Source organism: Brienomyrus brachyistius, chromosome 2 (genome assembly GCF_023856365.1).
Source record: "Brienomyrus brachyistius isolate T26 chromosome 2, BBRACH_0.4, whole genome shotgun sequence".
Taxonomy (NCBI): Eukaryota; Metazoa; Chordata; class Actinopteri; order Osteoglossiformes; family Mormyridae; genus Brienomyrus; species Brienomyrus brachyistius.
Window position 1 is genome coordinate 35,145,489 of NC_064534.1, and position 26,579 is coordinate 35,172,067.

At 43.9% G+C, this 26,579-nt stretch overlaps 1 protein-coding gene, 19 non-coding genes and 3 pseudogenes across 31 annotated transcripts in view; all 23 read right to left on the minus strand.

Annotated features, from left to right (window-relative positions):
- Positions 1-26,579, minus strand: part of LOC125715510 (protein NYNRIN-like) — a 334,468-nt gene that overhangs the window by 128,610 nt on the left and 179,279 nt on the right. The window lies entirely within an intron of this gene.
- Positions 666-784, minus strand: LOC125733634 (5S ribosomal RNA). The gene has a single exon (XR_007392973.1). It is a non-coding gene; the product is annotated as a 5S ribosomal RNA (ribosomal RNA).
- Positions 1,869-1,987, minus strand: LOC125734831 (5S ribosomal RNA). Its single transcript, XR_007394134.1, has one exon. It is a non-coding gene; the product is annotated as a 5S ribosomal RNA (ribosomal RNA).
- On the minus strand, positions 3,064-3,182 carry LOC125731633 (5S ribosomal RNA; annotated as a pseudogene).
- On the minus strand, positions 4,261-4,374 carry LOC125731820 (5S ribosomal RNA; annotated as a pseudogene).
- Positions 5,446-5,564, minus strand: LOC125735105 (5S ribosomal RNA). The gene has a single exon (XR_007394404.1). It is a non-coding gene; the product is annotated as a 5S ribosomal RNA (ribosomal RNA).
- LOC125735106 (5S ribosomal RNA) lies at positions 6,639-6,757 on the minus strand. The gene has a single exon (XR_007394405.1). It is a non-coding gene; the product is annotated as a 5S ribosomal RNA (ribosomal RNA).
- Positions 7,837-7,955, minus strand: LOC125731413 (5S ribosomal RNA; annotated as a pseudogene).
- Positions 9,033-9,151, minus strand: LOC125734948 (5S ribosomal RNA). Its single transcript, XR_007394249.1, has one exon. It is a non-coding gene; the product is annotated as a 5S ribosomal RNA (ribosomal RNA).
- LOC125734949 (5S ribosomal RNA) lies at positions 10,229-10,347 on the minus strand. Its single transcript, XR_007394250.1, has one exon. It is a non-coding gene; the product is annotated as a 5S ribosomal RNA (ribosomal RNA).
- LOC125733470 (5S ribosomal RNA) lies at positions 11,452-11,570 on the minus strand. Its single transcript, XR_007392815.1, has one exon. It is a non-coding gene; the product is annotated as a 5S ribosomal RNA (ribosomal RNA).
- LOC125733797 (5S ribosomal RNA) lies at positions 12,646-12,764 on the minus strand. Its single transcript, XR_007393133.1, has one exon. It is a non-coding gene; the product is annotated as a 5S ribosomal RNA (ribosomal RNA).
- Positions 13,840-13,958, minus strand: LOC125736469 (5S ribosomal RNA). Its single transcript, XR_007395747.1, has one exon. It is a non-coding gene; the product is annotated as a 5S ribosomal RNA (ribosomal RNA).
- Positions 15,036-15,154, minus strand: LOC125733636 (5S ribosomal RNA). Its single transcript, XR_007392974.1, has one exon. It is a non-coding gene; the product is annotated as a 5S ribosomal RNA (ribosomal RNA).
- LOC125734832 (5S ribosomal RNA) lies at positions 16,239-16,357 on the minus strand. Its single transcript, XR_007394135.1, has one exon. It is a non-coding gene; the product is annotated as a 5S ribosomal RNA (ribosomal RNA).
- LOC125730924 (5S ribosomal RNA) lies at positions 17,467-17,585 on the minus strand. Its single transcript, XR_007391217.1, has one exon. It is a non-coding gene; the product is annotated as a 5S ribosomal RNA (ribosomal RNA).
- LOC125735793 (5S ribosomal RNA) lies at positions 18,667-18,785 on the minus strand. The gene has a single exon (XR_007395081.1). It is a non-coding gene; the product is annotated as a 5S ribosomal RNA (ribosomal RNA).
- LOC125735727 (5S ribosomal RNA) lies at positions 19,870-19,988 on the minus strand. The gene has a single exon (XR_007395019.1). It is a non-coding gene; the product is annotated as a 5S ribosomal RNA (ribosomal RNA).
- Positions 21,088-21,206, minus strand: LOC125737052 (5S ribosomal RNA). The gene has a single exon (XR_007396318.1). It is a non-coding gene; the product is annotated as a 5S ribosomal RNA (ribosomal RNA).
- On the minus strand, positions 22,291-22,409 carry LOC125735794 (5S ribosomal RNA). Its single transcript, XR_007395082.1, has one exon. It is a non-coding gene; the product is annotated as a 5S ribosomal RNA (ribosomal RNA).
- LOC125736183 (5S ribosomal RNA) lies at positions 23,489-23,607 on the minus strand. Its single transcript, XR_007395469.1, has one exon. It is a non-coding gene; the product is annotated as a 5S ribosomal RNA (ribosomal RNA).
- On the minus strand, positions 24,687-24,805 carry LOC125732548 (5S ribosomal RNA). Its single transcript, XR_007391924.1, has one exon. It is a non-coding gene; the product is annotated as a 5S ribosomal RNA (ribosomal RNA).
- On the minus strand, positions 26,340-26,458 carry LOC125734198 (5S ribosomal RNA). The gene has a single exon (XR_007393521.1). It is a non-coding gene; the product is annotated as a 5S ribosomal RNA (ribosomal RNA).

The following is a 26,579-nucleotide window of genomic DNA, read 5'->3' on the forward strand; positions in this document are numbered from 1 at the left end:
CGCTGTCAGAACACTGGGAGCTACACACACCAACAAGTCCATACTGCAGGCTGCAGCCAGAACTATTTTCTACATTCAAACATCGACGGCCTCTTCTCTCTAAAAATTCACGAGACCGCTTCTACCACCAGCAAAGAAGTTTCCATCCCTAATTCCTCTGTGATTCCCACTAACCTTAACATTAAGCTGGCATTGAAGGGTGTGAATTACCCCGGCCAATCTGTTCTTTTAAATACAGCTTTTAGCAAGTTTTGAAAGGAGAAGAGCAGAACTTGCTATGCCAATAATATCGAGTCTTCTGTGGCGAAGTGGTTTTTGCATAGAAAACAAAGCGGTCAGTTGAAGAGGAATAATATCAGTACTTTGTTTAAAACTGTGAGTAAAAAGCTGTCTCTTTATCATTAACAATAAGTTGTAAAACGTGAATGGGGAGTGACAGTCTTCAAGTTTGTGAGAAGATCGCGCCCTGGAGAAATAAAGGCACGAACAGCTTACAGCACCTAGAATTACCAGGAAGTATTTAAAGTAAAATGGTGTGTAAAAGCTGCCTTTATGAATGAGAGAAAAAAATATATATATATATAAAATAGTAAAATGGAAGGGGAGTGATAGATTTAAATTAATCGTGAAGTGGAGCGCCCCCTATATAAAGTAAAAGTGAGAAAAGCTTACAGCACCTGGTATTCCCAGGAGGTCTCCCATCCAAGTACTAACCAGACCCTACCCTGCTTGGCTTCCGAGATCAGATGAGATCGGGTGTGTTCAGGGTGGTATGGCCATATGCGAGAGACGCTACCAAAAACAGCCCTTTTGCATTACACGCGTCTATACATGCCAGTTAGTCCCATTGGATCATACTCCTGTTTTTTTTTTTTTTTTTATCTGACTCACACTGCAGCACCACCATCCAATCGGCAGCGCCGGACCCACACCAAACATTCACCAAACTACTCGGCCGGCAGCCTACCACAATTATTCCATTCTTTCCGCATCCGCACACTTCCTTCTTTTTAACTCCTTTTCACTACCGCACAGGTTAATCGCCGCACGTCCCCCGCCGGCAAACATTACTCCTTTGCCTGCTGCATGCAGGCTTCTCTTAACGACCCTCTGTTATCAACTCCGCTAACAGCCACAAAATCTCCGCCGCACGAAGCCCACTGGTAGCTGCTGAATCACATGCTTCCCCAAAACGTCGCGCTGTCAGAACACTGGGAGCTACACACACCAACAAGTCCATACTGCAGGCTGCAGCCAGAACTATTTTTCTACATTCAAACATCGACGGCCTCTTCTCTCTAAAAATTCACCAGACCGCTTCTACCACCAGCAAAGAAGTTTCCATCCCTAATTCCTCTGTGATTCCCACTAACCTAAACATTAAGCTGGCATTGAAGGGTGTGAATTACCCCGGCCAATCTGTTCTTTTAAATACAGCTTTTAGCAAGTTTTGAAAGGTGAAGAGCAGAACTTGCTATGCCAATAATATCGAGTCTTCTGTGGCGAAGTGGTGTTTGCATAGAAAACAAAGCGGTCAGTTGAAGAGGAATAATATCAGTACTTTCTTTAAAACTGTGTGTAAAATGCTGTCTCTTTATCATTAACAATAAGTTGTAAAACGTGAATGGGGAGTGACAGTCTTCAAGTTTGTGAGAAGATCGCGCCCTGGTGGAATAAAGGCACGAACAGCTTACAGCACCTAGAATTACCAGGAAGTATTTGGAGTAAAACGGTGTGTAAAAGCTGCCTTTATGAATGAGAGAAATATATATATATATATATATATAAAATAGTAAAATGAAAGGGGAGTGATAGATTTAAATTAATCGTGAAGTGGAGCGCCCCCTGTATAAAGTAAAAGTGAGAAAAGCTTACAGCACCTGGTATTCCCAGGAGGTCTCCCATCCAAGTACTAACCAGACCCTACCCTGCTTGGCTTCCGAGATCGGATCAGATCGGGCGTGTTCAGGGTGGTATGGCCATAAGCGAGAGATGCGACCAAAAACAGCCCTTTGCATTACACACGTCTATACATGCCAGTTAGTCCCATTGGATCCTACTCCTGGTTTTTTTTTTTTTTATCTGACTCACACTGCAGCCCCACCATCCAATCGGCAGCGCCGGACCCACACCAAACATTCACCAAACTACTCAGCCGGCAGCCTACCACAATTATTCCATTCTTTCCGCATCCGCACACTTCCTTCTTTTTAACTCCTTTTCACTACCGCACAGGTTAATCGCCGCACGTCCCCCGCCGGCAAACATTACTCCTTTGCCTACTGCATGTAGGCTTCTCTTAACGACCCTCTGTTATCAACTCCGCTAACAGCCACAAAATCTCCGCCGCACGAAGCCCACTGGTAGCTGCTGAATCACATGCTTCCCCAAAACATCGCGCTGTCAGAACACTGGGAGCTACACACACCAACAAGTCCATACTGCAGGCTGCAGCCAGAACTATTTTCTACATTCAAACATCGACGGCCTCTTCTCTCTAAAAATTCACCAGACCGCTTCTACCACCAGCAAAGAAGTTTCCATCCCTAATTCCTCTGTGATTCCCACTAACCTAAACATTAAGCTGGCATTGAAGGGTGTGAATTACCCCGGCCAATCTGTTCTTTTAAATACAGCTTTTAGCAAGTTTTGAAAGGAGAAGAGCAGAACTTGCTATGCCAATAATATCGAGTCTTCTGTGGCGAAGTGGTTTTTGCATAGAAAACAAAGCGGTCAGTTGAAGAGGAATAATATCAGTACTTTGTTTAAAACTGTGTGTAAAAAGCTGTCTCTTTATCATTAACAATAAGTTGTAAAACGTGAATGGGGAGTGACAGTCTTCAAGTTTGTGAGAAGATCGCGCCCTGGTGGAATAAAGGCACGAACAGCTTACAGCACCTAGAATTACCAGGAAGTATTTAGAGTAAAACGGTTTCTAAAAGCTGCCTTTATGAATGAGAGAAAAAAAAAAATATATATATAAAATAGTAAAATGGAAGGGGAGTGATAGATTTAAATTAATCGTGAAGTGGAGCGCCCCCTGTATAAAGTAAAAGTGAGAAAAGCTTACAGCCCCTGGTATTCCCAGGTGGTCTCCCATCCAAGTACTAACCACACCCTACCCTGCTTGGCTTCCGAGATCAGACGAGATCGGGCGTGTTCAGGGTGCTATGGCCGTGAGCGAGAAAAACTACCAAAAACAGCCCTTTTGCATTACACGCCTCTATACATGCCAGTTAGTCCCATTGGATCCTACTCCTGTTTTTTTTTTTTTTATCTGACTCACACTGCAGCCCCACCATCCAATCGGCAGCGCCGGACCCACACCAAACATTCACCAAACTACTCAGCCGGCAGCCTACCACAATTATTCCATTCTTTCCGCATCCGCACACTTCCTTCTTTTTAACTCCTTTTCACTACCGCACAGGTTAATCGCCGCACGTCCCCCGCCAGCAAACATTACTCCTTTGCCTACTGCATGTAGGCTTCTCTTAACGACCCTCTGTTATCAACTCCGCTAACAGCCACAAAATCTCCGCTGCACAAAGCCCACTGGTAGCTGCTGAATCACATGCTTCCCCAAAACGTCGCGCTGTCAGAACACTGGGAGCTACACACACCAACAAGTCCATACTGCAGGCTGCAGCCAGAACTATTTTCTACATTCAAACATCGACGGCCTCTTCTCTCTAAAAATTCACCAGACCGCTTCTACCACCAGCAAAGAAGTTTCCATCCCTAATTCCTCTGTGATTCCCACTAACCTAAACATTAAGCTGGCATTGAAGGGTGTGAATTACCCCGGCCAATCTGTTCTTTTAAATACAGCTTTTAGCAAGTTTTGAAAGGAGAAGAGCAGAACTTGCTATGCCAATAATATCGAGTCTTCTGTGGCGAAGTGGTTTTTGCATAGAAAACAAAGCGGTCAGTTGAAGAGGAATAATATCAGTACTTTGTTTAAAACTGTGTGTAAAAAGCTGTCTCTTTATCATTAACAATAAGTTGTAAAACGTGAATGGGGAGTGACAGTCTTCAAGTTTGTGAGAAGATCGCGCACTGGTGGAATAAAGGCACGAACAGCTTAAAGCACCTAGAATTACCAGGAAGTATTTAGAGTAAAAGGGTTTCTAAAAGCTGCCTTTAGGAATGAGAGAAAAAAAAAAATATATATATATAAAATAGTAAAATGGAAGGGGAGTGATAGATTTAAATTAATCGTGAAGTGGAGCGCCCCCTGTACAAAGTAAAAGTGAGAAAAGCTTACAGCACCTGGTATTCCCAGGTGGTCTCCCATCCAAGTACTAACCAGACCCTACCCAGCTTCCGAGATCAGATGAGATCGGGCGTGTTCAGGGTGGTATGGCAGTAAGCGAGAGTTGCTACCAAAAACAGCCCTTTTGCATTACACGCGTCTATACATGCCAGTTAGTCCCATTGGATCCTACTCCTGGTTTTTTTATTTTTATCTGACTCACACTGCAGCCCCACCATCCAATCGGCAGCGCCGGACCCACACCAAACATTCACCAAACTACTCAGCCGGCAGCCTACCACAATTATTCCATTCATTCCGCATCCGCACACTTCCTTCTTTTTAACTCCTTTTCACTACCGCACAGGTTAATCGCCGCACGTCCCCCGCCGGCAAACATTACTCCTTTGCCTACAGCATGCAGGCTTCTCTTAACGACCCTCTGTTATCAACTCCGCTAACAGCCACAAAATCTCCGCCGCACGAAGCCCACTGGTAGCTGCTGAATCACATGCTTCCCCAAAACGTCGCGCTGTCAGAACACTGGGAGCTACACACACCAACAAGTCCATACTGCAGGCTGCAGCCAGAACAATTTTCTACATTCAAACATCGACGGCCTCTTCTCTCTAAAAATTCACCAGACCGCTTCTACCACCAGCAAAGAAGTTTCCATCCCTAATTCCTCTGTGATTCCCACTAACCTAAACATTAAGCTGGCATTGAAGGGTGTGAATTACCCCGGCCAATCTGTTCTTTTAAATACAGCTTTTAGCAAGTTTTGAAAGGAGAAGAGCAGAACTTGCTATGCCAATAATATCGAGTCTTCTGTGGCGAAGTGGTTTTTGCATAGAAAACAAAGCGGTCAGTTGAAGAGGAATAATATCAGTACTTTGTTTAAAACTGTGTGTAAAAAGCTGTCTCTTTATCATTAACAATAAGTTGTAAAACGTGAATGGGGAGTGACAGTCTTCAAGTTGGTGAGAAGATCGCGCCCTGGTGGAATAAAGGCACGAACAGCTTACAGCACCTAGAATTACCAGGCAGTATTTAGAGTAAAACGGTTTCTAAAAGCTGCCTTTATGAATGAGAGAAAAAAGAAATATATAATATAGTAAAATGGAAGGGGAGTGATAGATTTAAATTAATCGTGAAGTGGAGCGCCCCCTGTATAAAGTAAAAGTGAGAAAAGCTTACAGCACCTGGCATTCCCAGGTGGTCTCCCATTCAAGTACTAACCAGACCCTACCCTGCTTAGCTTCCAAGATCAGATGAGATCGGGCGTGTTCAGGGTGGTATGGCCATAAGCGAGAGATGATACCAAAAACAGCCCTTTTGCATTACACGCGTCTATACATGCCAGTTAGTCCCATTGGATCCTACTCCTGTTTTTTTTTTTTTTTTTATCTGACTCACACTGCAGCCCCACCATCCAATCGGCAGCGCCGGACCCACACCAAACATTCACCAAACTACTCAGCCGGCAGCCTACCACAATTATTCCATTCTTTCCGCATCCGCACACTTCCTTCTTTTTAACTCCTTTTCACTACCGCACAGGTTAATCGCCGCACGTCCCCCGCCGGCAAACATTACTCCTTTGCCTACTGCATGTAGGCTTCTCTTAACGACCCTCTGTTATCAACTCCGCTAACAGCCACAAAATCTCCGCCGCACGAAGCCCACTGGTAGCTGCTGAATCACATGCTTCCCCAAAACGTCACACTGTCAGAACACTGGGAGCTACACACACCAACAAGTCCATACTGCAGGCTGCAGCCAGAACAATTTTCTACATTCAAACATCGACGGCCTCTTCTCTCTAAAAATTCACCAGACCGCTTCTACCACCAGCAAAGAAGTTTCTATCCCTAATTCCCCTGTGATTCCCACTAACCTAAACATTAAGCTGGCATTGAAGGGTGTGAATTACCCCGGCCAATCTGTTCTTTTAAATACAGCTTTTAGCAAGTTTTGAAAGGAGAAGAGCAGAACTTGCTATGCCAATAATATCGAGTCTTCTGTGGCGAAGTGGTTTTTGCATAGAAAACAAAGCGGTCAGTTGAAGAGGAATAATATCAGTACTTTGTTTAAAACTGTGTGTAAAAAGCTGTCTCTTTATCATTAACAATAAGTTGTAAAACGTGAATGGGGAGTGACAGTCTTCAAGTTTGTGAGAAGATCGCGCCCTGGTGGAATAATGGCACGAACAGCTTACAGCACCTAGAATTACCAGGAAGTATTTAGAGTAAAACGGTTTCTAAAAGCTGCCTTTATGAATGAGAGAAAAAAGAAATATATAATATAGTAAAATGGAAGGGGAGTGATAGATTTAAATTAATCGTGAAGTGGAGCGCCCCCTGTATAAAGTAAAAGTGAGAAAAGCTTACAGCACCTGGCATTCCCAGGTGGTCTCCCATTCAAGTACTAACCAGACCCTACCCTGCTTAGCTTCCAAGATCAGATGAGATCGGGCGTGTTCAGGGTGGTATGGCCATAAGCGAGAGATGATACCAAAAACAGCCCTTTTGCATTACACGCGTCTATACATGCCAGTTAGTCCCATTGGATCCTACTCCTGTTTTTTTTTTTTTTTTTATCTGACTCACACTGCAGCCCCACCATCCAATCGGCAGCGCCGGACCCACACCAAACATTCACCAAACTACTCAGCCGGCAGCCTACCACAATTATTCCATTCTTTCCGCATCCGCACACTTCCTTCTTTTTAACTCCTTTTCACTACCGCACAGGTTAATCGCCGCACGTCCCCCGCCGGCAAACATTACTCCTTTGCCTACTGCATGTAGGCTTCTCTTAACGACCCTCTGTTATCAACTCCGCTAACAGCCACAAAATCTCCGCCGCACGAAGCCCACTGGTAGCTGCTGAATCACATGCTTCCCCAAAACGTCACACTGTCAGAACACTGGGAGCTACACACACCAACAAGTCCATACTGCAGGCTGCAGCCAGAACAATTTTCTACATTCAAACATCGACGGCCTCTTCTCTCTAAAAATTCACCAGACCGCTTCTACCACCAGCAAAGAAGTTTCTATCCCTAATTCCCCTGTGATTCCCACTAACCTAAACATTAAGCTGGCATTGAAGGGTGTGAATTACCCCGGCCAATCTGTTCTTTTAAATACAGCTTTTAGCAAGTTTTGAAAGGAGAAGAGCAGAACTTGCTATGCCAATAATATCGAGTCTTCTGTGGCGAAGTGGTTTTTGCATAGAAAACAAAGCGGTCAGTTGAAGAGGAATAATATCAGTACTTTGTTTAAAACTGTGTGTAAAAAGCTGTCTCTTTATCATTAACAATAAGTTGTAAAACGTGAATGGGGAGTGACAGTCTTCAAGTTGGTGAGAAGATCGCGTCCTGGTGGAATAAAGGCACGAACAGCTTACAGCACCTAGAATTACCAGGAAGTATTTAGAGTAAAACGGTTTCTAAAAGCTGCCTTTATGAATGAGAGAAAAAAATATATATATATATAAAATAGTAAAATGGAAGGGGAGTGATAGATTTAAATTAATCGTGAAGTGGAGCGCCCCCTGTATAAAGTAAAAGTGAGAAAAGCTTACAGCACCTGGTATTCCCAGTAGGTCTCCCATCCAAGTACTAACCAGACCCTATCTTGCTTGGCTTCCGAGATCGGACGAGATCGGGCGTGTTCAGGGTGGTACGGCCGTGAGCGAGAAAAACTACCAAAAACAGCCCTTTTGCATTACACGCCTCTATACATGTCAGTTAGTCCAAGTGGATCCTACTCCTGTTTTTTTTTTTTTTTATCTGACTCACACTGCAGCCCTACCATCCAATCGGCAGTGCCGGAACCACACCAAACATTCACCAAACTACTCAGCCGGCAGCCTACCACAATTATTCCATTCTTTCCGCATCCGCACACTTCCTTCTCTTTAACTCCTTTTCACTACCGCACAGGTTAATCGCCGCACGTCCCCCGTCGGCAAACATTACTCCTTTGCCTACCGCATGCAGGCTTCTCTTAATGACCTTCTGTTATCAACTCCGCTAACAGCCACAAACTCTCCGCCGCACGAAGCCCACTGGTAGCTGCTGAATCACATGCTTCCCCAAAACGTCGCGCTGTCAGAACACTGGGAGCTACACACACCAACAAGTCCATACTGCAGGCTGCAGCCAGAACAATTTTCTACATTCAAACATTGACGGCCTCTTCTCTCTAAAAATTCACCAGACCGCTTCTACCACCAGCAAAGAAGTTTCCATCCCTAATTCCTCTGTGATTCCCACTAACCTAAACATTAAGCTGGCATTGAAGGGTGTGAATTACCCCGGCCAATCTGTTCTTTTAAATACAGCTTTTAACAAGTTTTGAAAGGAGAAGAGCAGAACTTGCTATGCCAATAATATCGAGTCTTCTGTGGCGAAGTGGTTTTTGCATAGAAAACAAAGCGGTCAGTTGAAGAGGAATAATATCAGTACTTTGTTTAAAACTGTGTGTAAAAAGCTGTCTCTTTATCATTAACAATAAGTTGTAAAACGTGAATGGGGAGTGACAGTCTTCAAGTTGGTGAGAAGATCGCGTCCTGGTGGAATAAAGGCACGAACAGCTTACAGCACCTAGAATTACCAGGAAGTATTTATAGTAAAACGGTTTCTAAAAGCTGCCTTTATGAATGAGAGAAATATATATATATATATATAAAATAGTAAAATGGAAGGGGAGTGATAGATTTAAATTAATCGTGAAGTGGAGCGCCCCCTGTATAAAGTAAAAGTGAGAGAAGCTTACAGCACCTGGTATTCCCAGGTGGTCTCCCATCCAAGTACTAACCAGACCCTACACTGCTTGGCTTCCGAGATCAGACGAGATCGGGCGTGTTCAGGGTGGTATGGCCGTAAGCGAGAGATGGTACCAAAAACAGCCCTTTTGCATTACACGCGTCTATACATGCCAGTTAGTCCCATTGGATCCTACTCCTGGTTTTTTTTTTTTTTATCTGACTCACACTGCAGCCCCACCATCCAATCGGCAGCGCCGGACCCACACCAAACATTCACCAAACTACTCAGCCGGCAGCCTACCACAATTATTCCATTCTTTCCGCATCCGCACACTTCCTTCTTGTTAACTCCTTTTCACTACCGCACAGGTTAATCGCCGCACGTCCCCGGCCGGCAAACATTACTCCTTTGCCTACTGCATGTAGGCTTCTCTTAACGACTCTCTGTTATCAACTCCGCTAACAGCCACAAAATCTCCGCCGCACGAAGCCCACTGGTAGCTGCTGAATCACATGCTTCCCCAAAACGTCGCGCTGTCAGAACACTGGGAGCTACACACACCAACAAGTCCATACTGCAGGCTGCAGCCAGAACAATTTTCTACATTCAAACATCGACGGCCTCTTCTCTCTAAAAATTCACCAGACCGCTTCTACCACCAGCAAAGAAGTTTCCATCCCTAATTCCTCTGTGATTCCCACTAACCTAAACATTAAGCTGGCATTGAAGGGTGTGAATTACCCCGGCCAATCTGTTCTTTTAAATACAGCTTTTAGCAAGTTTTGAAAGGAGAAGAGCAGAACTTGCTATGCCAATAATATCGAGTCTTCTGTGGCGAAGTGGTTTTTGCATAGAAAACAAAGCGGTCAGTTGAAGAGGAATAATATCAGTACTTTCTTTAAAACTGTGTGTAAAAAGCTGTCTCTTTATCATTAACAATAAGTTGTAAAACGTGAATGGGGAGTGACAGTCTTCAAGTTGGTGAGAAGATCGCGTCCTGGTGGAATAAAGGCACGAACAGCTTACAGCACCTAGAATTACCAGGAAGTATTTATAGTAAAACGGTTTCTAAAAGCTGCCTTTATGAATGAGAGAAAAATATATATATATATATAAAATAGTAAAATGGAAGGGGAGTGATAGATTTAAATTAATCGTGAAGTGGAGCGCCCCCTGTATAAAGTAAAAGTGAGAGAAGCTTACAGCACCTGGTATTCCCAGGTGGTCTCCCATCCAAGTACTAACCAGACCCTACACTGCTTGGCTTCCGAGATCAGACGAGATCGGGCGTGTTCAGGGTGGTATGGCCGTAAGCGAGAGATGGTACCAAAAACAGCCCTTTTGCATTAGACGCGTCTATACATGCCAGTTAGTCCCATTGGATCCTACTCCTGGTTTTTTTTTTTTTTATCTGACTCACACTGCAGCCCCACCATCCAATCGGCAGCGCCGGACCCACACCAAACATTCACCAAACTACTCAGCCGGCAGCCTACCACAATTATTCCATTCTTTCCGCATCCGCACACTTCCTTCTTGTTAACTCCTTTTCACTACCGCACAGGTTAATCGCCGCACGTCCCCGGCCGGCAAACATTACTCCTTTGCCTACTGCATGTAGGCTTCTCTTAACGACTCTCTGTTATCAACTCCGCTAACAGCCACAAAATCTCCGCCGCACGAAGCCCACTGGTAGCTGCTGAATCACATGCTTCCCCAAAACGTCGCGCTGTCAGAACACTGGGAGCTACACACACCAACAAGTCCATACTGCAGGCTGCAGCCAGAACAATTTTCTACATTCAAACATCGACGGCCTCTTCTCTCTAAAAATTCACCAGACCGCTTCTACCACCAGCAAAGAAGTTTCCATCCCTAATTCCTCTGTGATTCCCACTAACCTAAACATTAAGCTGGCATTGAAGGGTGTGAATTACCGCGGCCAATCTGTTCTTTTAAATACAGCTTTTAGCAAGTTTTGAAAGGAGAAGAGCAGAACTTGCTATGCCAATAATATCGAGTCTTCTGTGGCGAAGTGGTTTTTGCATAGAAAACAAAGCGGTCAGTTGAAGAGGAATAATATCAGTACTTTCTTTAAAACTGTGTGTAAAAAGCTGTCTCTTTATCATTAACAATAAGTTGTAAAACGTGAATGGGGAGTGACAGTCTTCAAGTTTGTGAGAAGATCGCGCCCTGGTGGAATAAAGGCACGAACAGCTTACAGGACCTAGAATTACCAGGAAGTATTTAGAGTAAAACGGTTTCTAAAAGCTGCCTTTATGAATGAGCGAAAAAAAAAAAAAAAATATATATATATATATATATATATATATATATAAAATAGTAAAAAGGAAGGGGAGTGATAGATTTAAATTAATCGTGAAGTGGAGCACCCCCTGTATAAAGTAAAAGTGAGAAAAGCTTACAGCACCTGGTATTCCCAGGTGGTCTCCCATCTAAGTACTAACCAGACCCTACCCTGCTTAGCTTCCAAGATCAGATGAGATCGGGCGTGTTCAGGGTGGTATGGCCGTAAGCAAGAGATGCTACCAAAAACAGCCCTTTTGCATTACATGCGTCTATACATGCCAGGTAGTCCCATTGGATCCTACTCCTGGTTTTTTTTTTTTTTATCTGACTCACACTGCAGCCCCACCATCCAATCGGCAGCGCCGGACCCACACCAAACATTCACCAAACTACTCAGCCGGCAGCCTACCACAATTATTCCATTCTTTCCGCATCCGCACACTTCCTTCTTTTTAACTCCTTTTCACTACCGCACAGGTTAATCGCCGCACGTCCCCCGCCGGCAAACATTACTCCTTTGCCTACTGCATGTAGGCTTCTCTTAACGACCCTCTGTTATCAACTCCGCTAACAGCCACAAAATCTCCGCCGCACGAAGCCCACTGGTAGCTGCTGAATCACATGCTTCCCCAAAACGTCGCGCTGTCAGAACACTGGGAGCTACACACACCAACAAGTCCATACTGCAGGCTGCAGCCAGAACAATTTTCTACATTCAAACATCGACGGCCTCTTCTCTCTAAAAATTCACCAGACCGCTTCTACCACCAGCAAAGAAGTTTCCATCCCTAATTCCTCTGTGATTCCCACTAACCTAAATATTAAGCTGGCATTGAAGGGTGTGAATTACCCCGCCCAATCTGTTCTTTTAAATACAGCTTTTAGCAAGTTTTGAAAGGAGAAGAGCAGAACTTGCTATGCCAATAATATCGAGTCTTCTGTGGCGAAGTGGTTTTTGCATAGAAAACAAAGCGGTCAGTTGAAGAGGAATAATATCAGTACTTTGTTTAAAACTGTGTGTAAAAAGCTGTCTCTTTATCATTAACAATAAGTTGTAAAACGTGAATGGGGAGTGACAGTCTTCAAGTTTGTGAGAAGATCGCGCCCTGGTGGAATAAAGGCACGAACAGCTTACAGCACCTAGAATTACCAGGAAGTATTTAAAGTAAAATGGTGTGTAAAAGCTGCCTTTATGAATGAGAGAAAAATATATATATATATAAAATAGTAAAATGGAAGGGGAGTGATAGATTTAAATTAATTGTGAAGTGGAGCGCCCCCTGTATAAAGTAAAAGTGAGAAAAGCTTACAGCACCTGGAATTCCCAGGAGGTCTCCCATCCAAGTACTAACCAGACCCTACCCTGCTTGGCTTCCGAGATCGGATGAGATCGAGCGTGTTCAGGGTGGTATGGCCATAAGCGAGAGACGTGACCAAAAACAGCCCTTTTGCATTAGACGCGTCTATACATGCCAGTTAGTCCCATTGGATCCTACTCCTGGTTTTTTTTTTTTTTATCTGACTCACACTGCAGCACCACCATCCAATCGGCAGCGCCGGACCCACACCAAACATTCACCAAACTACTCAGCCGGCAGCCTACCACAATTATTCCATTCTTTCCGCATCCGCACACTTCCTTCTTTTTAACTCCTTTTCACTACCGCACAGGTTAATCGCCGCACGTCCCCCGCCGGCAAACATTACTCCTTTGCCTACTGCATGCAGGCTTCTCTTAACGACCCTCTGTTATCAACTCCGCTAACAGCCACAAAATCTCCGCCGCACGAAGCCCACTGGTAGCTGCTGAATCACATGCTTCCCCAAAACGTCGCGCTGTCAGAACACTGGGAGCTACACACACCAACAAGTCCATACTGCAGGCTGCAGCCAGAACAATTTTCTACATTCAAACATCGACGGCCTCTTCTCTCTAAAAATTCACCAGACCGCTTCTACCACCAGCAAAGAAGTTTCCATCCCTAATTCCTCTGTGAATCCCACTAACCTAAACATTAAGCTGGTATTGAAGGGTGTGAATTACCGCGGCCAATCTGTTCTTTTAAATACAGCTTTTAGCAAGTTTTGAAAGGAGAAGAGCAGAACTTGCTATGCCAATAATATCGAGTCTTCTGTGGCGAAGTGGTTTTTGCATAGAAAACAAAGCGGTCAGTTGAAGAGGAATAATATCAGTACTTTGTTTAAAACTGTGTGTAAAAAGCTGTCTCTTTATCATTAACAATAAGTTGTAAAACGTGAATGGGGAGAAACAGTCTTCAAGTTTGTGAGAAGATCGCGCCCTGCTGGAATAAAGGCACGAACAGCTTACAGCACCTAGAATTACCAGGAAGTATTTGGAGTAAAACGGTGTGTAAAAGCTGCCTTTATGAATGAGAGAAATATATATATATATATAAAATAGTAAAATGGAAGGGGAGTGATAGATTTAAATTAATCGTGAAGTGGAGCGCCCCCTGTATAAAGTAAAAGTGAGAAAAGCTTACAGCACCTGGTATTTCCAGGAGGTCTCCCATCCAAGTACTAACCAGACCCTACACTGCTTGGCTTCCGAGATCAGATGAGATCGGGCGTGTTCAGGGTGGTATGGCCATAAGCGAGAGATGCGACCAAAAACAGCCCTTTTGCATTACACGCGTCTATACATGCCAGTTAGTCCCATTGGATCCTACTCCTGGTTTTTTTTTTTTTTATCTGACTCACACTGCAGCACCACCATCCAATCGGCAGCGCCGGACCCACACCAAACATTCACCAAACTACTCAGCCGGCAGCCTACCACAATTATTCCATTCTTTCCGCATCCGCACACTTCCTTCTTTTTAACTCCTTTTCACTACCGCACAGGTTAATCGCCGCACGTCCCCCGCCGGCAAACATTACTCCTTTGCCTACTGCATGCAGGCTTCTCTTAACGACCCTCTGTTATCAACTCCGCTAACAGCCACAAAATCTCCGCCGCACGAAGCCCACTGGTAGCTGCTGAATCACATGCTTCCCCAAAACGTCGCGCTGTCAGAACACTGGGAGCTACACACACCAACAAGTCCATACTGCAGGCTGCAGCCAGAACTATTTTCTACATTCAAACATCGACGGCCTCTTCTCTCTAAAAATTCACGAGACCGCTTCTACCACCAGCAAAGAAGTTTCCATCCCTAATTCCTCTGTGATTCCCACTAACCTAAACATTAAGCTGGCATTGAAGGGTGTGAATTACCCCGGCCAATCTGTTCTTTTAAATACAGCTTTTAGCAAGTTTTGAAAGGAGAAGAGCAGAACTTGCTATGCCAATAATATCGAGTCTTCTGTGGCGAAGTGGTTTTTGCATATAAAACAAAGCGGTCAGTTGAAGAGGAATAATATCAGTACTTTGTTTAAAACTGTGAGTAAAAAGCTGTCTCTTTATCATTAACAATAAGTTGTAAAACGTGAATGGGGAGTGACAGTCTTCAAGTTTGTGAGAAGATCGCGCCCTGGAGAAATAAAGGCACGAACAGCTTACAGCACCTAGAATTACCAGGAAGTATTTAAAGTAAAATGGTGTGTAAAAGCTGCCTTTATGAATGAGAGAAAAATATATATATATATATAAAATAGTAAAATGGAAGGGGAGTGATAGATTTAAATTAATCGTGAAGTGGAGCGCCCCCTATATAAAGTAAAAGTGAGAAAAGCTTACAGCACCTGGTATTCCCAGGAGGTCTCCCATCCAAGTACTAACCAGACCCTACCCTGCTTGGCTTCCGAGATCAGATGAGATCGGGTGTGTTCAGGGTGGTATGGCCATATGCGAGAGACGCTACCAAAAACAGCCCTTTTGCATTACACGCGTCTATACATGCCAGTTAGTCCCATTGGATCATACTCCTGTTTTTTTTTTTTTTTTTATCTGACTCACACTGCAGCACCACCATCCAATCGGCAGCGCCGGACCCACACCAAACATTCACCAAACTACTCAGCCGGCAGCCTACCACAATTATTCCATTCTTTCCGCATCCGCACACTTCCTTCTTTTTAACTCCTTTTCACTACCGCACAGGTTAATCGCCGCACGTCCCCCGCCGGCAAACATTACTCCTTTGCCTGCTGCATGCAGGCTTCTCTTAACGACCCTCTGTTATCAACTCCGCTAACAGCCACAAAATCTCCGCCGCACGAAGCCCACTGGTAGCTGCTGAATCACATGCTTCCCCAAAACGTCGCGCTGTCAGAACACTGGGAGCTACACACACCAACAAGTCCATACTGCAGGCTGCAGCCAGAACTATTTTTCTACATTCAAACATCGACGGCCTCTTCTCTCTAAAAATTCACCAGACCGCTTCTACCACCAGCAAAGAAGTTTCCATCCCTAATTCCTCTGTGATTCCCACTAACCTAAACATTAAGCTGGCATTGAAGGGTGTGAATTACCCCGGCCAATCTGTTCTTTTAAATACAGCTTTTAGCAAGTTTTGAAAGGTGAAGAGCAGAACTTGCTATGCCAATAATATCGAGTCTTCTGTGGCGAAGTGGTGTTTGCATAGAAAACAAAGCGGTCAGTTGAAGAGGAATAATATCAGTACTTTCTTTAAAACTGTGTGTAAAATGCTGTCTCTTTATCATTAACAATAAGTTGTAAAACGTGAATGGGGAGTGACAGTCTTCAAGTTTGTGAGAAGATCGCGCCCTGGTGGAATAAAGGCACGAACAGCTTACAGCACCTAGAATTACCAGGAAGTATTTGGAGTAAAACGGTGTGTAAAAGCTGCCTTTATGAATGAGAGAAATATATATATATATATATATATAAAATAGTAAAATGGAAGGGGAGTGATAGATTTAAATTAATCGTGAAGTGGAGCGCCCCCTGTATAAAGTAAAAGTGAGAAAAGCTTACAGCACCTGGTATTCCCAGGAGGTCTCCCATCCAAGTACTAACCAGACCCTACCCTGCTTGGCTTCCGAGATCGGATCAGATCGGGCGTGTTCAGGGTGGTATGGCCATAAGCGAGAGATGCGACCAAAAACAGCCCTTTTGCATTACACACGTCTATACATGCCAGTTAGTCCCATTGGATCCTACTCCTGGTTTTTTTTTTTTTTATCTGACTCACACTGCAGCACCACCATCCAATCGGCAGCGCCGGACCCACACCAAACATTCACCAAACTACTCAGCCGGCAGCCTACCACAATTATTCCATTCTTTCCGCATCCGCACACTTCCTTCTTTTTAACTCCTTTTCACTACTGCACAGGTTAATCGCTGCACGTCCCCCGCCGGCAAACATTACTCCTTTGCCTACTGCATGCAGGCTTCTCTTAACGACCCTCTGTTATCAACTCCGCTAACAGCCACAAAATCTCCGCCGCACGAAGGCCACTGGTAGCTGCTGAATCACATGCTTCCCCAAAACGTCGCACTGTCAGAACACTGGGAGCTACACACACCAACAAGTCCATACTGCAGGCTGCAGCCAGAACTATTTTCTACATTCAAACATCGACGGCCTCTTCTCTCTAAAAATTCACCAGACCGCTTCTACCACCAGCAAAGAAGTTTCCATCCCTAATTCCTCTGTGATTCCCACTAACCTAAACATTAAGCTGGCATTGAAGGGTGTGAATTACCCCGGCCAATCTGTTCTTTTAAATACAGCTTTTAGCAAGTTTTGAAAGGAGAAGAGCAGAACTTGCTATGCCAATAATATCGAGTCTTCTGTGGCGAAGTGGTTTTTGCATAGAAAACAAAGCGGTCAGTTGAAGAGGAATAATATCAGTACTTTGTTTAAAACTGTGTGTAAAAAGCTGTCTCTTTATCATTAACAATAAGTTGTAAAACGTGAATGGGGAGTGACAGTCTTCAAGTTTGTGAGAAGATCGCGCCCTGGTGGAATAAAGGCACGAACAGCTTACAGCACCTAGAATTACCAGGAAGTATTTAAAGTAAAATGGTGTGTAAAAGCTGCCTTTATGAATGAGAGAAAAAAAATAATATATATATATATATATATATATATATATATATATATATATAAAATAGTAAAATGGAAGGGGAGTGATAGATTTAAATTAATCGTGAAGTGGAGCGCCCCCTGTATAAAGTAAAAGTGAGAAAAGCTTACAGCACCTGGTATTCCCAGGAGGTCTCCCATCCAAGTATTAACCAGACCCTACGCTGCTTGGCTTCCGAGATCGGATGAGATCGGGCATGTTCAGGGTGGCATGGCCATAAGCGAGAGACATGACCAAAAACAGCCCTTTTGCATTACACGCGTCTATACATGCCAGTTAGTCCCATTGGATCATACTCCTGGTTTTTTTTTTTTTTTTATCTGACTCACACTGCAGCACCACCATCCAATCGGCAGCGCCGGACCCACACCAAACATTCACCAAACTACTCAGCCGGCAGCCTACCACAATTATTCCATTCTTTCCACATCCGCACACTTCCTTCTTTTTAACTCCTTTTTACTACCGCACAGGTTAATCGCCGCACGTCCCCCGCCGGCAAACATTACTCCTTTGCCTACTGCATGCAGGCTTCTCTTAACGACCCTCTGTTATCAACTCCGCTAACAGCCACAAAATCTCCGCCGCACGAAGCCCACTGGTAGCTGCTGAATCACATGCTTCCCCAAAACGTCGCGCTGTCAGAACACTGGGAGCTACACACACCAACAAGTCCATACTGCAGGCTGCAGCCAGAACAATTTTCTACATTCAAACATCGACGGCCTCTTCTCTCTAAAAATTCACCAGACCGCTTCTACCACCAGCAAAGAAGTTTCCATCCCTAATTCCCCTGTGATTCCCACTAACCTAAACATTAAGCTGGCATTGAAGGGTGTGAATTACCCCGGCCAATCTGTTCTTTTAAATACAGCTTTTAGCAAGTTTTGAAAGGAGAAGAGCAGAACTTGCTATGCCAATAATATCGAGTCTTCTGTGGCGAAGTGGTTTTTGCATAGAAAACAAAGCGGTCAGTTGAAGAGGAATAATATCAGTACTTTGTTTAAAACTGTGTGTAAAAAGCTGTCTCTTTATCATTAACAATAAGTTGTAAAACGTGAATGGGGAGTGACAGTCTTCAAGTTTGTGAGAAGATCGCGCCCTGGTGGAATAAAGGCACGAACAGCTTACAGCACCTAGAATTACCAGGAAGTATTTGGAGTAAAACGGTGTGTAAAAGCTGCCTTTATGAATGAGAGAAATATATATATATATATATATAAAATAGTAAAATGGAAGGGGAGTGATAGATTTAAATTAATCGTGAAGTGGAGCGCCCCCTGTATAAAGTAAAAGTGAGAAAAGCTTACAGCACCTGGTATTCCCAGGAGGTCTCCCATCCAAGTACTAACCAGACCCTACGCTGCTTGGCTTCCGAGATCGGATGAGATCGGGCGTGTTCAGGGTGGCATGGCCATAAGCGAGAGACATGACCAAAAACAGCCCATTTGCATTACACGCGTCTATACATGCCAGTTAGTCCCATTGGATCATACTCCTGGTTTTTTTTTTTTTTTTATCTGACTCACACTGCAGCACCACCATCCAATCGGCAGCGCCGGACCCACACCAAACATTCACCAAACTACTCAGCCGGCAGCCTACCACAATTATTCCATTCTTTCCACATCCGCACACTTCCTTCTTTTTAACTCCTTTTCACTACCGCACAGGTTAATCGCCGCACGTCCCCCGCCGGCAAACATTACTCCTTTGCCTACTGCATGCAGGCTTCTCTTAACGACCCTCTGTTATCAACTCCGCTAACAGCCACAAAATCTCCGCCGCACGAAGCTCACTGGTAGCTGCTGAATCACATGCTTCCCCAAAACGTTGCGCTGTCAGAACACTGGGAGCTACACACACCAACAAGTCCATACTGCAGGCTGCAGCCAGAACTATTTTCTACATTCAAAGTTTGCATCGACGGCCTCTTCTCTCTAAAAATTCACCAGACCGCTTCTACCACCAGCAAAGAAGTTTCCATCCCTAATTCCCCTGTGATTCCCACTAACCTAAACATTAAGCTGGCATTGAAGGGTGTGAATTACCCCGGCCAATCTGTTCTTTTAAATACAGCTTTTAGCAAGTTTTGAAAGGAGAAGAGCAGAACTTGCTATGCCAATAATATCGAGTCTTCTGTGGCGAAGTGGTTTTTGCATAGAAAACGAAGCGGTCAGTTGAAGAGGAATAATATCAGTACTTTGTTTAAAACTGTGTGTAAAAAGCTGTCTCTTTATCATTAACAATAAGTTGTAAAACGTGAATGGGGAGTGACAGTCTTCAAGTTTGTGAGAAGATCGCGCCCTGGTGGAATAAAGGCACGAACAGCTTACAGCACCTAGAATTACCAGGGAGTATTTAGAGTAAAACGGTGTGTAAAAGCTGCCTTTATGAATGAGAGAAAAAAAAATATATATATATAAAATAGTAAAATGGAAGGGGAGTGATAGATTTAAATTAATCGTGAAGTGGAGCGCCCCCTGTATAAAGTAAAAGTGAGAAAAGCTTACAGCACCTGGTATTCCCAGGAGGTCTCCCATCCAAGTACTAACCAGACCCTACCCTGCTTGGCTTCCGAGATCGGATCAGATCGGGCATGTTCAGGGTGGTATGGCCATAAGCGAGAGATGCGACCAAAAACAGCCCTTTTGCATTACACACGTCTATACATGCCAGTTAGTCCCATTGGATCCTACTCCTGGTTTTTTTTTTTTTTATCTGACTCACACTGCAGCACCACCATCCAATCGGCAGCGCCGGACCCACACCAAACATTCACCAAACTACTCAGCCGGCAGCCTACCACAATTATTCCATTCTTTCCGCATCCGCACACTTCCTTCTTTTTAACTCCTTTTCACTACTGCACAGGTTAATCGCTGCACGTCCCCCGCCGGCAAACATTACTCCTTTGCCTACTGCATGCAGGCTTCTCTTAACGACCCTCTGTTATCAACTCCGCTAACAGCCACAAAATCTCCGCCGCACGAAGGCCACTGGTAGCTGCTGAATCACATGCTTCCCCAAAACGTCGCACTGTCAGAACACTGGGAGCTACACACACCAACAAGTCCATACTGCAGGCTGCAGCCAGAACTATTTTCTACATTCAAACATCGACGGCCTCTTCTCTCTAAAAATTCACCAGACCGCTTCTACCACCAGCAAAGAAGTTTCCATCCCTAATTCCTCTGTGATTCCCACTAACCTAAACATTAAGCTGGCATTGAAGGGTGTGAATTACCCCGGCCAATCTGTTCTTTTAAATACAGCTTTTAGCAAGTTTTGAAAGGAGAAGAGCAGAACTTTCTATGCCAATAATATCGAGTCTTCTGTGGCGAAGTGGTTTTTGCATAGAAAACAAAGCGGTCAGTTGAAGAGGAATAATATCAGTACTTTGTTTAAAACTGTGTGTAAAAAGCTGTCTCTTTATCATTAACAATAAGTTGTAAAACGTGAATGGGGAGTGACAGTCTTCAAGTTTGTGAGAAGATCGCGCCCTGGTGGAATAAAGGCACGAACAGCTTACAGCACCTAGAATTACCAGGAAGTATTTAAAGTAAAATGGTGTTTAAAAGCTGCCTTTATGAATGAGAGAAAAAAAAAAAAAAATATATATATATATATATATATATATATAAAATAGTAAAATGGAAGGGGAGTGATAGATTTAAATTAATCGTGAAGTGGAGCGCCCCCTGTATAAAGTAAAAGTGAGAAAAGCTTACAGCACCTGGTATTCCCAGGAGGTCTCCCATCCAAGTACTAACCAGACCCTACGCTGCTTGGCTTCCAAGATCGGATGAGATCGGGCGTGTTCAGGGTGGCATGGCCATAAGCGAGAGACATGACCAAAAACAGCCCTTTTGCATTACACGCGTCTATACATGCCAGTTAGTCCCATTGGATCATACTCCTGGTTTTTTTTTTTTTTTTATCTGACTCACACTGCAGCACCACCATCCAATCGGCAGCGCCGGACCCACACCAAACATTCACCAAACTACTCAGCCGGCAGCCTACCACAATTATTCCATTCTTTCCACATCCGCACACTTCCTTCTTTTTAACTCCTTTTCACTACCGCACAGGTTAATCGCCGCACGTCCCCCGCCGGCAAACATTACTCCTTTGCCTACTGCATGCAGGCTTCTCTTAACGACCCTCTGTTATCAACTCCGCTAACAGCCACAAAATCTCCGCCGCACGAAGCTCACTGGTAGCTGCTGAATCACATGCTTCCCCAAAACGTTGCGCTGTCAGAACACTGGGAGCTACACACACCAACAAGTCCATACTGCAGGCTGCAGCCAGAACTATTTTCTACATTCAAAGTTTGCATCGACGGCCTCTTCTCTCTAAAAATTCACCAGACCGCTTCTACCACCAGCAAAGAAGTTTCCATCCCTAATTCCCCTGTGATTCCCACTAACCTAAACATTAAGCTGGCATTGAAGGGTGTGAATTACCCCGGCCAATCTGTTCTTTTAAATACAGCTTTTAGCAAGTTTTGAAAGGAGAAGAGCAGAACTTGCTATGCCAATAATATCGAGTCTTCTGTGGCGAAGTGGTTTTTGCATAGAAAACAAAGCGGTCAGTTGAAGAGGAATACTATCAGTACTTTGTTTAAAACTGTGTGTAAAAAGCTGTCTCTTTATCATTAACAATAAGTTGTAAAACGTGAATGGGGAGTGACAGTCTTCAAGTTTGTGAGAAGATCGCGCCCTGGTGGAATAAAGGCACGAACAGCTTACAGCACCTAGAATTACCAGGAAGTATTTGGAGTAAAACGGTGTGTAAAAGCTGCCTTTATGAATGAGAGAAATATATATATATATATATAAAATAGTAAAATGGAAGGGGAGTGATAGATTTAAATTAATCGTGAAGTGGAGCGCCCCCTGTATAAAGTAAAAGTGAGAAAAGCTTACAGCACCTGGTATTCCCAGGAGGTCTCCCATCCAAGTACTAACCAGACCCTACGCTGCTTGGCTTCCGAGATCGGATGAGATCGGGCGTGTTCAGGGTGGCATGGCCATAAGCGAGAGACATGACCAAAAACAACCCTTTTGCATTACACGCGTCTATACATGCCAGTTAGTCCCATTGGATCATACTCCTGGTTTTTTTTTTTTTTTTATCTGACTCACACTGCAGCACCACCATCCAATCGGCAGCACCGGACCCACACCAAACATTCACCAAACTACTCAGCCGGCAGCCTACCACAATTATTCCATTCTTTCCACATCCGCACACTTCCTTCTTTTTAACTCCTTTTCACTACTGCACAGGTTAATCGCTGCACGTCCCCCGCCGGCAAACATTACTCCTTTGCCTACTGCATGCAGGCTTCTCTTAACGACCCTCTGTTATCAACTCCGCTAACAGCCACAAAATCTCCGCTGCACGAAGCCCACTGGTAGCTGCTGAATCACATGCTTCCCCAAAACGTCGCGCTGTCAGAACACTGGGAGCTACACACACCAACAAGTCCATACTGCAGGCTGCAGCCAGAACAATTTTCTACATTCAAACATCGACGGCCTCTTCTCTCTAAAAATTCACCAGACCGCTTCTACCACCAGCAAAGAAGTTTCCATCCCTAATTCCTCTGTGATTCCCACTAACCTAAACATTAAGCTGGCATTGAAGGGTGTGAATTACCCCGGCCAATCTGTTCTTTTAAATACAGCTTTTAGCAAGTTTTGAAAGGAGGAGAGCAGAACTTGCTATGCCAATAATATCGAGTCTTCTGTGGCGAAGTGGTTTTTGCATAGAAAACAAAGCGGTCAGTTGAAGAGGAATAATATCAGTACTTTGTTTAAAACTGTGTGTAAAAAGCTGTCTCTTTATCATTAACAATAAGTTGTAAAACGTGAATGGGGAGTGACAGTCTTCAAGTTTGTGAGAAGATCGCGCCCTGGTGGAATAAAGGCACGAACAGCTTACAGCACCTAGAATTACCAGGAAGTATTTAGAGTAAAACGGTGTGTAAAAGCTGCCTTTATGAATGAGAGAAAAATATATATATATATATAAAATAGTAAAATGGAAGGGGAGTGATAGATTTAAATTAATCGTGAAGTGGAGCGCCCCCTGTTTAAAGTAAAAGTGAGAAAAGCTTACAGCACCTGGTATTCCCAGGAGGTCTCCCATCCAACTACTAACCAGACCCTACCCTGCTTGGCTTCCGAGATCGGATGAGATCAGGCGTGTTCAGGGTGGCATGGCCATAAGCGAGAGACATGACCAAAAACAGCCCTTTTGCATTACACGCGTCTATACATGCCAGTTAGTCCCATTGGATCATACTCCTGGTTTTTTTTTTTTTTTTATCTGACTCACACTGCAGCACCACCATCCAATCGGCAGCGCCGGACCCACACCAAACATTCACCAAACTACTCAGCCGGCAGCCTACCACAATTATTCCATTCTTTCCACATCCGCACACTTCCTTCTTTTTAACTCCTTTTCACTACTGCACAGGTTAATCGCTGCACGTCCCCCGCCGGCAAACATTACTCCTTTGCCTACTGCATGCAGGCTTCTCTTAACGACCCTCTGTTATCAACTCCGCTAACAGCCACAAAATCTCCGCTGCACGAAGCCCACTGGTAGCTGCTGAATCACATGCTTCCCCAAAACGTCGCGCTGTCAGAACACTGGGAGCTACACACACCAACAAGTCCATACTGCAGGCTGCAGCCAGAACAATTTTCTACATTGAAACATCGACGGCCTCTTCTCTCTAAAAATTCACCAGACCGCTTCTACCACCAGCAAAGAAGTTTCCATCCCTAATTCCTCTGTGATTCCCACTAACCTAAACATTAAGCTGGCATTGAAGGGTGTGAATTACCCCGGCCAATCTGTTCTTTTAAATACAGCTTTTAGCAAGTTTTGAAAGGAGAAGAGCAGAACTTGCTATGCCAATAATATCGAGTCTTCTGTGGCGAAGTGGTTTTTGCATAGAAAACAAAGCGGTCAGTTGAAGAGGAATAATATCAGTACTTTGTTTAAAACTGTGTGTAAAAAGCTGTCTCTTTATCATTAACAATAAGTTGTAAAACGTGAATGGGGAGTGACAGTCTTCAAGTTTGTGAGAAGATCGCGCCCTGGTGGAATAAAGGCACGAACAGCTTACAGCACCTAGAATTACCAGGAAGTATTTAGAGTAAAACGGTGTGTAAAAGCTGCCTTTATGAATGAGAGAAAAATATATATATATATATAAAATAGTAAAATGGAAGGGGAGTGATAGATTTAAATTAATCGTGAAGTGGAGCGCCCCCTGTTTAAAGTAAAAGTGAGAAAAGCTTACAGCACCTGGTATTCCCAGGAGGTCTCCCATCCAAGTACTAACCAGACCCTACCCTGCTTGGCTTCCGAGATCGGATGAGATCGGGCGTGTTCAGGGTGGTATGGCCATAAGCGAGAGACGTGACCAAAAACAGCCCTTTTGCATTACACGTGTCTATACATGCCAGTTAGTCCCATTGGATCATACTCCTGGTTTTTTTTTTTTTTTTATCTGACTCACACTGCAGCACCACCATCCAATCGGCAGCGCCGGACCCACACCAAACATTCACCAAACTACTCAGCCGGCAGCCTACCACAATTATTCCATTCTTTCCGCATCCGCACACTTCCTTCTTTTTAACTCCTTTTCACTAACGCACAGGTTAATCGCCACACGTCCCCCGCCGGCAAACATTACTCCTTTGCCTACTGCATGCAGGCTTCTCTTAACGACCCTCTGTTATCAACTCCGCTAACAGCCACAAAATCTCCGCCGCACGAAGCCCACTGGTAGCTGCTGAATCACATGCTTCCCCAAAACGTTGCGCTGTCAGAACACTGGGAGCTACACACACCAACAAGTCCATACTGCAGGCTGCAGCCAGAACTATTTTCTACATTCAAACATCGACGGCCTCTTCTCTCTAAAAATTCACCAGACCGCTTCTACCACCAGCAAAGAAGTTTCTATCCCTAATTCCCCTGTGATTCCCACTAACCTAAACATTAAGCTGGCATTGAAGGGTGTGAATTACCCCGGCCAATCTGTTCTTTTAAATACAGCTTTTAGCAAGTTTTGAAAGGAGAAGAGCAGAACTTGCTATGCCAATAATATCGAGTCTTCTGTGGCGAAGTGGTTTTTGCATAGAAAACAAAGCGGTCAGTTGAAGAGGAATAATATCAGTACTTTGTTTAAAACTGTGTGTAAAAAGCTGTCTCTTTATCATTAACAATAAGTTGTAAAACGTGAATGGGGAGTGACAGTCTTCAAGTTTGTGAGAAGATCGCGCCCTGGTGGAATAAAGGCACGAACAGCTTACAGCACCTAGAATTACCAGGAAGTATTTAGAGTAAAACGGTTTCTAAAAGCTGCCTTTATGAATGAGAGAAATATATATATATATATATAAAATAGTAAAATGGAAGGGGTGTGTCCTGCATCAGCCCTAACCTGCGCTCTCGTCGGTACCGCCCATTTTACGCAAATGGACGTGGCTAATTTGCATACGTTCTCAACATTTAGAGTCTACATTTAACATTTAGATTTAACATTTAACATTTAGATTTAACATTTAACATTTAGATTTATATTTAAGTTTTATATTTAACATTTATATTTACATTTACATTTAAGTTTTATATTTAACATTTATATTTATATTTACATTTAACATTTATATTTAACATTTACATTTAATATTTATATATAGACAAGCCATTTATATTTACATATGTTGAACAATTTTGAACATAATTTACACAGCAAAAAAACCTGATGATCCACAACACCATTGACTTCTAGCTAAATGTCAGAAAATTGCACTAAATGTTGAAAAAGTGGCAAGTACAAAAATGTTTGCTATCTTTACAAACGGCGCCCCATATGTGATAGATATAAATTAATCGTGAAGTGGAGCGCCCCCTGTATAAAGTAAAAGTGAGAAAAGCTTACAGCACCTGGTATTCCCAGGAGGTCTCCCATCCAAGTACTAACCAGACCCTACCTTGCTTGGCTTCCGAGATCGGATGAGATCGGGCGTGTTCAGGGTGGTATGGCCATAAGCAAGAGACGTGACCAAAAACAGCCCTTTTGCATTACACGCGTCTATACATGCCAGTTAGTCCCATTGGATCATACTCCTGGTTTTTTTTTTTTTTTTTTCTGACTCACACTGCAGCACCACC